The sequence below is a fragment of the Dipodomys merriami genome, unplaced genomic scaffold, assembly GCF_024711535.1.
Source record: "Dipodomys merriami isolate MVZ:Mamm:240054 unplaced genomic scaffold, mDipMer1.0.p SCAF_286, whole genome shotgun sequence".
In the NCBI taxonomy this organism is placed as follows: Eukaryota; Metazoa; Chordata; class Mammalia; order Rodentia; family Heteromyidae; genus Dipodomys; species Dipodomys merriami.
The window spans coordinates 359359-369588 of record NW_027204337.1 but is presented as its reverse complement, the minus strand read 5'-3'; positions in this window follow the sequence as shown (position 1 = coordinate 369588).

Here is a 10230-nt window from a genome sequence, read left to right as displayed (position 1 = left end):
GATCCCTGCTGCAGGCATGGGCATTTGGCTGATATGTTACTCAAACTGATAGTCCAGTGCCTGGGACTGGGAATTTCCTGTAGTGCTGTCTCCTGCTTAGGCCCTATTTAGGCTGGACCAGCAGTGGCACCAGATGCCATGCCACATGTCTCTGTAATCATGTCCTTTGTCCTGTCTCCTGGCTTGTCTCTGGTCATCATAGTGTCCCAATTCAGCACTCTCTTGGTGCTGATTGGTTTCTTGGTGTTGTTTTTATCCTTTTTTCCCCTTTCTGTCCTGTTTCCAAGTTATCTAAGTGTATTTGTGGACTGCAAGTCTTTGTTACAACAGGCTGCTTGCAGACATCTAACTGTGTAATAGACTCCAGTATTCCATCTTCCAAAATGTGGCTTCCAACAAATATACTGTCTTCTTTTACAGAAACACAAAGGTTGACCTAAATTTAGAATTTCTAGAGCTAAGATAGATGCCACTGTATAGTTATGTAATTAAAGATATACTGGAGGTCTATAGAAAAAAATATCTGTTATATCAGAAAGTGCTTAATTAGTAAACCTAGACCAAGACTCCAGATCCTTTAAATGCCAGTCATTCTAGATATGTCCAGAGCTGTTTGGTTACATGAAGAGCTCTACTTTCACACTTTCATGAAGGAATGTTTTTGTGCCAATATAAGTTGTTGAACTTAGGACCTGAGTTGAAGCCAGCCTGAACTGGCTTCAAAGTAGATTGTCTCATCTTGGCCTCCATAAAAGCTAGGAATCAAAGCATGAGCCCTGTGGGCTGTTCTGAAGAAATCTCTCTCTGGTAACAGGAAGTTTGCTTCAGTGCTTCAGCTCAGGCTTCCTGTGGCTTCAATAATTTCTGTATTTATTTCAATTGTTCAAAAATAATAACTACTCTTTATGGTATTTTCACAATAAAAATAGAATCCTTTAATCCTGCCTATGATTCTATTTATAAGATAAGAACAGAGGAGTTCACATTGCAAGATTTAAGTAGTTGCTCTTTAACCCCTTCCCTCACATTGTTTACCCTTCTCCTTTTTTTGGGGGGCGGGGTCCAGTTGTGGGGCCTGAACTCTAGGCCTGGGTGCTGTCCCTCAGCTCTTCGGCTCAAGGCTAGAACTCCACCACTTGAGCCACAGTGCCATTTCCAGCTTTTTTTTCTTTTTGCTTATGTGGTGCTGGGGAATCAAACACAGGGCCTCGTGCATGCAAGACAAGTGCTCTAACACTAAGCCACCTTCCCAGCCCAACCCTTCTGCTTATCTACAGAGGCCTAGTTTAAAAAAATAGGGGTATTGGGAGGCACCTGTGCCCTTGGCCTTCCTACTTGTACCACACACACACACGCGCGTGCACACACACACACGCGCGTGCACACACACACACACACACACACACACCACATCCATTTGGAAATAGTTCATTCTCCCATGTTTACAGACTGGATACTTTCTGAAAAGGGATGGTTCACAGATCAGAGTCCTACCTAGGCTTGTTATATAGCTCAAATTACGAACCATTGTGCCACATTCATTCAAAGTATGCCTGATGATAACTTATTTAATTAATTTTTTTATTATTTCTGTTATCATTTGGCCAACACTTTGCTTGAACTCAGAATTTAAAGGACTAAATGCTCACTGAATTCGTAAAATACCCTTTCCTTCTTTTAATTTAAGACTAGCAATTAAAAATGAGCAATTACACTCCCTCATGTGTTGAATCCTTGCTATTCAGGAAGCTGAAATTAGATAGTATTTGTAGGCCATCCCATGGAAATGCTTCATGAAAATGGTATCTTAGCCAATAAAAGCATGGCTCTGGTCATATGTGCCTATCTTATTTGCTACTTGTGATATGTAATTATAAAATTAGTGTGTTGAAAGGCCCAGGCAGAGAAGCAAAACCCTAAGGTGAAAAATCAGTGATACAAAAGGGCATCTGGTATAGAAGGTAAAGGAAGCCTCACAAATTTTTGCCCCTGAATTCAACCTGAGGAGCCATAATAAAATACGTGTAACCAATACATTCTTCCAAATATTTAGTGGAAGAATATGGATGTGGTTTACCCAATGATAGGTAAACAGTCCTTTACTAAGTGATTGCAAAAGGACCTTTGCATAGGGCTATATGATGTTATGAATTTTATATCCTGTTAAGTGGACACCATGAGTCCTGCTTGGATCAAGTAAGTAAGATCTCCTGATCTAACAGGGCACTGGTACTTCACATTGGAATTCTTAGTTGCTCAAGGGTATGAGGTTTAAAGATCACAATTGAAAAGCAAACTAGGTAGGAATTGCTGTGAAAGTGTTATGGCCAATTATCACCAAATTTCCCACAAGTAGTGCTGTGAATGAAGTTGATAGACTGTCAACAATTTTGTCCCTTTATTACCAAAGCTCAGGGACAGTACCCAGGCCCTGAATAGAAAGCACTCCAAGGCCAGAGAAGATATTTTCTAAAATGGGTTTTTGGCCCTCGTGCAGAAAATTTACCAGTCTTGTATAAGCATAAACTCTTCCATAGGGTATAGTCATTGTCCTCAATTGAAGTTGATATTGAAATATCTTATAAGCCAGGGTAATGGTAGATTGTCACGAATAGTTTCGTATCTTTTTTCATGTGAATGCACATGCACATACCTTTATGTTTCTGTCTAGTCCATAGGTCCTTGCAGAAGTTCAAGTTACTATGCAGGACAATGTGGTCCATGTTTGTAAAGTACAGAATGAGTCCTTCAAAGAGAGATCTCAACATAGAAAATGTGGCCAAATATTTCAGTATACTTGAAACAGTAATATAAGAAAAGAAGGAATCAAGTGGTGATGATTTAAGGTCCCAGAATACCAATATATTTGAACGAGAAGGCTGTGGTCTTGTGCTGTGTGCACATAGATGTAGGAGAAATACGCATTTCAGTTTGAGCTGTTCAGATGTTTTTAAGCATTTTTGTTGTTTTTCCCTTTCTGATTGCACTTTATTTCAAGGCCACTCCCACGGGTGATTGACAGGATATCTAGTTTCAGCTCATTCTAAAAGCTATGTTCAGAAGAGAAGTGTCAATTCACCATACACACAATCACTAAGAGTGGGTTAAGTTACAAAAGTTTTCAGAATGTCAAGGGTCCTACCACACAGTTCATCCTGTAGCCCTTTTCAAAATTAGGCTTTAGAAGAATTCTGCTTTTGTATGAAGATTTCAGCTCTAAATTAGATTATTTTCAATAGCCATTCAGTGAATGTTACTGGATAAAGAAAACAAATAAAGTCCTATTTATTTTAGAGAAAATTCTGATATCATCAGCAGGGGCAGTTAATATGATTCAGTCAGGACCCTGAAGAGTCTGCTCTCCAGGGATCTAAGTATTTAACCAACAACCTCCAATTCCCAAGCACTCTTGACACCAATGTTAGGTGAACCCTTGTTTCTTCCTCAGGTTAACCTGGAATGATGCACCTTAGAATGATTGGAAGGGGCAGAAGCTGGGATACTGAGCACAGTGGGTACTGAACAAGGCTATCATAGGATTTTCACTAGACTCCCAGTGACCAACAAAGGCCCCCTTGTGTTACCTGGAACACTTATATCTTTATGTTTGTCCAGCTCTAGGTAATTTTTCCTCCCATAATTAGCTTAACATTAAGTATACATTTTTTCTGTTCCCGCAATGAATTTGAATTAAGAAATTCTTTTAAAATTCTCTCTTTCATTTTCCTGGATCACTTACACCATTGTTTGAAGTCCCTGTTATAGAGGTCTCAGTACTTTGAGTAGATGACTACCTGGAGCATCCACAGCCAACCATCTTTGCCTCACTTGTATATGGGGTCTGAACCAAACCCAGCCAAAATTTTATATGTGCATTCTAACTTAAATGTTTGTTACCAAAAGTTTGATGTGGAGACTTCATCTGATGTGGTGGAAGTTGGTTGGGCTCATGGTCTATGCCAGAACTCAAAATGGAAGGTACACAAAAGAAAAGTTTGGTATGAGCCAGGTGAGGAGAGGAGGACAGTGCCAAAGTCTTCATGCAATAGGCAAACCTGGCAAGCCCCTTGGGACAGGAGTAAGAAGCCCAGAGCAGGGTATGTGCTCCCCATCAGTCCACCACCAGCACAGCATGGCACCTGCAGCATGGGCCAAGGTGTACACGTGTTTCCTGCAGGGCTGACTGTTGACACAGGGACCTGTAAGAGAAGTCAGTGGCCTAATGTAATAGTCTTGTCCTATGTAGATGATACAATTACTTGTGGACTAGAGAATTGGTAGTAAAACATTGTTAGATGAACTAGGAAATATTCTTCAGGATGTGTGTGAATGTGTGTGTCCTAAGAAGAAAAGAAATTGAAAAGTAGTTCAGCGAGAACTTCATTTATTTATTTATTTATTTTTGGGTCCGGTCGTGGAGTCTGAACTCTGGGCCTGGGCGCTGTCCCTCAGCTCTTCAGCTCAAGGCTAGCACTCTACCACTTCAGCCACAGCACCACTTCCAGCTTTTTTCTTATGTGGTGCTGAGGAATCGATCCCAGGGCCTTTTGCATGCAAGGCAAGCACTGTACCACTGAGCCACCTTCCCAGCCCCAGAACTTAGATTGCCATGTTTTTGTGGGGGGGGGGCGTCCGGTCATGAGACCTGAACTCTGAACCTGGGTGCTGCCCCTCAGCTGTTCAGCTCAAGGCTAGCACTCTTCCACTTGAGCCACAGCGCCACTTCTGGCTTTTTTCTTTTTGCTTATGTGGTGCTGAGGAATCGAACCCAGTACCTCAGACATACAAGGCAAGCGCTCTACCACTGAGCCACCTTCCCAGCCCAGAGAGAACTTCAATGACAAGTGTGGGACTTAGGTGCACAGCAAAATAGATCCATTACTATCACAACAAATAGGTGAAAAGGAAGGGCTTCCTTCACTTATTTTTACCTACCCTTACAAATCCCATTGTGTTCAAAATAATAAGAATAGAAATGTATGTGTTGATGCTTAATGTTGTACAACAGCTAGTTTACAAATGACAGCAGAGGCCTAAGGTCTCTTCTGTGTGCGGTCCCTGAACTCTCTGGAAAGGAGGACTATACTATTGAAAGTGAAGTTATGTCACTTGTAAGTTTGTCGTTTAAATTCCAGAGGAAGCACTGACTAATTTAAATGAGTAGACTTTTTTTTTTTTTTTTTTTTGCTGGTCTTTAGGCTTGAACTCAGGGGTCAGGTGCTGTCCCTGAGCTGCTTTTGCTTAAGGGTAGCATTCTACCACTTGAGCCACAGCACCACTTCTGGCTTTTTCTGTGTATGAGAACCTGAGGAACCAGTTCCTCATTCCTGGGATGCAAGCACTGTACTACTTAGCTACCTTCCCTGTCCTATAAGCACACTTTTTATGTTAAAAGAAGAAAGAATAGGTTGGTATGTAGTATCCACTTTCCATGTGCATGTCCAAAGGTTCAACCCCTAAAAGTGAAAGGAAGAATGTAGAAAATGGAATGACAGGAAGTATTTTGTTATAACTACAAAGAAAAGTAAAACAAAGGCAATGAGCAAGTAATTAGGTTTTTGTTTGTTTGGGATTGTTTCTTTTTTCTTTCAATTGTTAGCTGTGGGGTTTAAACTAAGGGAGGGTCTGGTATATTCCCTAATCTTTTCACTAAAGGCTGGCAGGCTACCACTTCTAGCCATACTGTCACTTGTAGTTTTCTGGCATTTAATTGGTGATAAGTCACAATGAATTTTCTGCTTATGTGGTGCTGAGGAATGGAACCCAGTGCCTCATGTATGCAAGGCAAGCACTCTACCACTGAGCCACACTCCCAGCCCTGCCTCCATTCTTAAAACAGTGTGGTTGGGGCTGGCAATGTGGGCGAGTGATAAAGTGCTTGCCTAGCATGCATGGAATACTAAGTTTGATATCTCAGTAGCTAATAAACAAGAACAGCCCCCAAATACCCCTAAAATCACTGGTGCTGTAGCTGAAATGGTAGAGTGGTAACCCTCAGCATAATGAAATTCAGGAACAGTTTTCAAGCCCTGAGTTTTAACCCCAGGAATGTCAAACAAGAACAACAAAAACAAGATGAAACGAGCAAATGAAACAAAAAACCCAATGTCAGCAAGTTTCATTGATAAACACAACACACAAACGCACACATAGACACACACGCACACACACAAATACACTTTTATAAAACCATATTCCTCGCCTTTATTATGTCTGCTCACCCTCCCTGCAGCAACTGCTACCTACATCCACTGGAGAACTTACTCTGTGTTTCTCTTGTTTTTGCATTTTTAAAAAATTTATTGTGAAGATTAAAATATAAAAGTATCAACAATCATGAGAAAATTCAAATCAAAAGTACAATAAAATAACCATTTTATACATGTTAATGTGGCCATAGTTTTAAACAAAACAACAAAAATCCTTCCAAAGTCTAACAAAAGCTAGGAGAGATGTGACAACAATGTGAACTTGGTGCATTTCTCTCAGGTATGTAAAGCTATCAAAGATGGGACAAAAAGTCCTAAAAAGAACTGAATATAGAATTACATAGAAATATGGTCCAGCACTTCTACACTTGTACGTAACTTAGAGAAAAATAAAGATTTCTATAAATGCCATCAAATAAGGACTAAGTTTCAAGAAAGACAAATACCACAAAGAAGTCCAAAAGTATTTTCAGAGATTAATTGAACTACTTATAACACACTCAGTCCTGTACAGCAGTCAAAATTATGTTTGAACACACTTTTTCAGCAAATCCATTAAAACTTTATTACGATAGTCTAATGTTATTTTTGTGGATGTGATGCCTGACCGGATTCTAGCCAACCTTTACCTTCCATGAGAACTTACCTCCTAGGTGTCATTGAAGCACAAAAAAGTGAAGTAACTTTGTCCTCACATTAAAAAATGAGAAACACACTAAAGCAAATCTGCACTTATCTTAGAAGGCAAGATTTGATCATCTACTAAATCTACAAGCCATCCTTAGCTTTTTTAGAAACATATTCCTAAAGCTGAATCTTTTTTTTTTCTTTCTGTTTTTCAATTTTGGACACAGTTAGATTCATAACATGGAATGTCAAACAGAGTGAGAAATAAAAGAATCTCATCAGAGATCCTTTCATTCTTTCTTGCTTTTGACAATGAGTAAAGATTCTGGAGCCATGGCTTGGAGAGAAGCCAAATGAGAGAGTCAGAAAAGAACCTGTGTGATTTTACCCTCGAAGTTTCTGGTCAGAACATGATAGTGGACTGGAAAAGCATAAAGCCTTCTTATGGGAGAAGAAACATTCCTGAATCAAGGAGAGCATTAAAGTCTCCACTAAAGACAAATCCACATAAGAGTGAAGTCTTATGTGTTACTAAACAATATTAACAGAAAATACACCCCAAAATGTAGATCCATAAAATTTAAAAGAAACAACTTATATAGGGATGTACTTTTGCTCATAATTGTTGGTATACAGGAAATTCTTTTATCCAGCATCCTGGTTTTTCTTACACTTACCCACAATGGTAATTGATAACATAAAATACATAAACTTTGCAGTGCCATTTACAAAAAGAGAAAATCTATTCTGTTTACTTCAGTGAGGTAGTTTTTGATAGGAAAGACCATATGAATCCTTTAAAAGCAGGTTTTGCACATTAGTAATGGGTTTTCCTACATCACAAGAATGTTTTCTTACTTTGAAAAACTTAAAGTGAATTTATTATAGTCTAAGTGTTCACATTCACAATACTTAAGTGGAGGAGTGTTACAAATTTCATGGTGGGGTATTTGCTGTTTGTTTTGGGATTTGGACCAACCTCATCCACATTAGTGACTGAACATCCTGCCTCAAAATTTTCAAGTTTTCTATTTCATATTATTTTATTAGAATAGAATCTGAATTTAAAAGAGGACATTGTAACTGGGCTCTCATGTCTAATGGCTGTAATCTTAGCTACTCAGAAGGCTGAGATCTGAGGAAAGTTAATATTATCCCCGCCTTTGCTCCTCATCTCCACCCAGACCTGAGCTCCTCCCAGACCTAGAGTTCCCTCCATACTGCTGACCACTCCCTCTCTCTACCCACACCAACCTGAGCATGCACCTACCTAACTTCCTGCCCCCAGCTCCTGTTGCTACCTGAAAAGAGACAGATGAATGTGCTCCCTCTCCTGGGAAATACTGTCTTTCTAGTAAACCTTATAATAATCTTTCTCCTGTGCTTGCTTTTGGTCCCCTGGGATGGACCTAAAGGATCACTACAAGGATGACAAATTGAAGTCATGGGTACAAGAGTGTCTGAGAGACTTATCTCCAATAAAGTAGCCAAATAATTTCATAGTCAGTTTCCAGACCTTGAATTCTAGAATCAGGACAAGCACATATATCAAGGTCATTGTATTATATTCAAATTATATTTTAACAATTGATTTGGAATACATATATAGAAAGTCTCTCTCATTTATTTTGGCTGTCATTGGGCCTGAACTCTGAGCCTGGGAACTGTTCCTCAGCTCCTAAACTCAAAGCTAGCACTCTACCACTTGAGCCACAGTGCCCTGCGAGTTTTTTCTACTTATGTGGTTCTGAGGAATCAAACCCAGGGACTTATTCATGCAAGGCAAGCACTCTACCACTGAACCACCTGCCCAGCCAGTCTCTCTCAATTTAAGTGATGTAAAATAGGCTAATTATATTAGTGGAGAAATTGTAATTTGTTAAAAACAGACACATTCATTGGAGTATATCTGTGCCAGCAGCATTTTGAAAGCCATAGGAAGTGCACAGGGTGAAAAGAGGATCAATGTGTTTATATAAGACATTTTTTCAAGGAATATTTACTATTCATAGGCTTCAATACACAAAAAGCAAGTTTATGAAGTCACATGGGTCAGTACCAGAATCTCTAGGTTCAGGAGTATAAACGCACAACTCCTGACTCTCCATGTCTACAGGACCAGAGGTTTGTGAGCCAATTTCTGACAGCTGGAGGAACAAGTGCTAATGGCAGCACAAACCCAAGAGCCCATAAAATATCATCCACCCCAGACTAGGGAAAGATGCTAAGGGCAGACTCTGGCTCCCAAATCAGATTGCTTCAAGTTACAGCTCCCAAGTGCTTATGAAGAAGAGGCACTGGGCTTCTTCCTTTTGGCTCTGACTATGGAGTGCAAAGCTGTACTTCAGAGCTCTTCCAGCAGCAAGGTAAAAGGAAAGAAACCCGAATTTGCAAACTAAAAACACCAACAGTGGCAGCCAAGGAGACTCAAATGCCTTACCCTAGCCCCCCTCCACACTTTCAAAGGATCTGTGCCCCAATAAAAACTACAATTCCCATAATACCATGCATTCAACTAGAGGAAGTGGGCTTGTTACAGGGTTTGGACTGGTACCAGAGACTTGGTCCTAAGTGTGCTTGGTTGCTTGGGGACATTTCTCTCCCAACTGTGGGAAACTAAGGTGAGTTTCCTCTTGTAAAATCCATTTACCTCCTGAAACATTGTGAGATCAACCAAAACATAGAATTGTATTAGGAGCATTAGATAATTTGGCTTTTTAATTCTTAGTTTATTAATGTAATTGATGTTATAAGACTCCATGGTTATTGATTTTGTTTTTATTCAAAGTGTATGTTCCTCTGAACATAAATTATGTCTCTGTTTTGCCTTAAAAATTTGAATATCTCTCCTCTCAGTTTAAAAAGGTATTTGCAGCTGGGTGCCAGTAGCTCATGCCTGTAATCCTAGGTACTCAGGCGGCTGAGATCTGAAGATGCTAGTCTAAAGCCATCTTTGGCAGGAGAGTTCATGAGCTCTAACTCCAATTAACCACCAGAAAAATGGAAGTGACCTTGTGGCTCAAGTTCTGGAGAGCTCAACTTGGGGGAAAGAGCTCAGGGTTAGTGCTCAGGCCCAGAGTTCAAACCATAGGATCAGGTATTTACAGACACTTAACTGATTGATTCTGGGAGTGTTCCTTTTAGCTTCTGGGCCTGGGGCCTTACCTGTAGGAGTTTGGTGGACAAAGGTTGAAGTAGAATGAGGAAGGATGCATATAATCTGCAGTTGTTGCCAGGTTGAGTCCTAGAATAAAGCGATGCAATCACTGGACAGATATAGAAAGTGTCTATAGCTAAGGTTGTTGCTGAAATAAAGAGAGATTCATCATTAGCCTTGTCTCTGTCTCTTCCATTATCATCCCCTTGTTCTTCTGGAGCACTGCTGGTGTTGTGG